The 2,019-nt window shown below is 55.9% G+C and overlaps 1 protein-coding gene across 1 annotated transcript in view; it reads right to left on the reverse strand.

Annotated features, from left to right (window-relative positions):
• IL27RA (interleukin 27 receptor subunit alpha) overlaps positions 1-2,019 on the reverse strand; it is a gene marked incomplete at its 5' end in the record, with an annotated part of 14,095 nt that overhangs the window by 4,514 nt on the left and 7,562 nt on the right.

Consider the following 2,019-nt stretch of genomic DNA (forward strand, 5'->3'; position numbering starts at 1 on the left):
CCAAGGGGCCTTGATTCCCTGGGAGAAGTAACATGGCCAGCGTGCTGCTTAGGCCTGCAAAATGCCTCCAGTGACCAGAAAAAGCCCTCGGGCCAGGAAATGCACGCGGCGGGGCGGGGGTGGGTGGTGAGTGGAGCAAGGGGTCGCTGGGAGAGAGAGGCCCAGCTCTGAGGTGGTCACTCAGATAAAAGCCAGCCCCGACAGCACATCCCACAGTAGGTGAGGCTGCTGAAGTCCCTCCTCTGAACCCGTGTCTGCACAGCCTTCCAGAATTGGGGCTACCCTTCTTTTGTTCATACAGTCTTGCGGGCCTTGAGACTCTGACCTACTTTCTTACCCAACCTCTTCTCAGCTCTGCCAAGTAAGTAAATAGATTTTTAAAAATCTATCTATTTTTTTTTTTTTTTTGAGTTGGAGTCTCACTCTGTTGCCCAGACTGGAGTGCAGTGGCCGCTCTCCCAGCCACCGCAGCCTCGACCTGCTGGGCTCTGGCGATCCTTCCGCCTCAGCCTTCCAAGTAGCTGGAACTACAGGCGCGCGCTACCATGCCCGGCTAATTTTTTATTCATTGTAGAGATGAGGTCTCGCCAAGTTGCCCAGGCGGGTCTCAAACCCACGGGCTCAGGTAATCCACTCACCTCAGCCTCCCAAAGGCGTGAGATTACAGGCTGAGCCACCGAGCCCGGCAACTATCTATTTATTCGACAGGGTCTTGCTCTGTGGCCCAGACCGGAGCAGAGTGCATCATGGCTCACTGCAGACTCGACCTCCTGGGCTGGGGCGATCCTCCTACCACAGCCTCCCAAGTAGCTGGAACTATAGACAGATGCCACCATGCTCAGCTAATTTTTTAATTTTTTGTAGAGATGGGGTCTCACGATGTTGCCCGGGCTGGTCTTGAACTCCTGGGATCAAGTGATCCATCCTCTGGCCTTGGCCTCCCAAATTGCGGGGATTACAAGCATGAGCCACTGTCCAAAATCCTTTATAGAAGAGCAGACTCCCCAGTACCAAGTCCCTGTCCAGATCTCTTTGCTGACCCCAGACCTAAGTATCCCACAGTCCCATGGATGACCATAGGGGAGCATCTCAGGTGTAACAGCCACCTGGGTCCCCACCAATCTGCTCCAGGACTCCCCAACCGGAGCCTGCCTGCCTCACCCCCAGCCTCGGTCCCTACCTGGCCCGGCCCCATCATTTCACTCCTAGACCAGTAGAGTCACCTCCTCTCAGGTCCCCCGGCTCCCGCCCTTGTCCTGCCTCCACAGACGGTCCCCTCCCCAGCCGCCAGAGGGTGTCTGTGAGCACCCAAGTCAGGTCCCCACTCTGCTCAGAGCCCTCCATGGCTCCCACCTCACTCCGAGAGGCCAAAGTCTTCTGGCCCACAAGGCCGTGCACCTTCTGCCACTTCACCTCCCTGCCCTCACCTCCTCCCACTCTCCCCCCACCCCACCTCCGCTGGAGCCACACCAACCTCCTGGCTATCTCTACAGCACGCCAGGCATATTCCTGCCTCAGGGCCTTTGCACTGGCTGTTCCCTCTCTCCAGAATGCTTTTCCCTCAGACATGTCCATGGCTCCCTCCCTCATCTCCTATGGGTCTCAGCTCAAATGCCACGTCCTCAGAGGTTTTCCTTTTTTTCTTTTTATTTTGAGTCGGAGTCTCATGCCGTCACCCAGGTGGAAGTGCAGTGGCATACTCACAGTCACCCCAGCATTGACTCGCTGGGTTCCTGCAATCCTTCTGCCTCAGCCTTCCAAGTAGCTGGAACTACAGGCACACGCTACCATGCCTGGCTAATTTTTGATTTATTGTAGAGACAAGGTCTCACCAAGTTGCCTAGGCTGGTATTGAAACCCTGGGCTCAGGCAATTCTCTTGTCTCAGCCTCCTAAAGTGCTGGGATTACAGGCTTGAGCCACCACATCTGACCCTGGCTAATTTTAAAAGTTTATTGCAAGCCGGGCTCGGTGGCTCAGCCTGTAATCCCGCGCCTTTGGGAGGCTGAGGTGAGAGGAT

Source organism: Carlito syrichta, unplaced genomic scaffold (assembly GCF_000164805.1).
Source record: "Carlito syrichta isolate Samal-C Ts95f unplaced genomic scaffold, Tarsius_syrichta-2.0.1 Scaffold309188, whole genome shotgun sequence".
NCBI classification, from domain to species: Eukaryota; Metazoa; Chordata; class Mammalia; order Primates; family Tarsiidae; genus Carlito; species Carlito syrichta.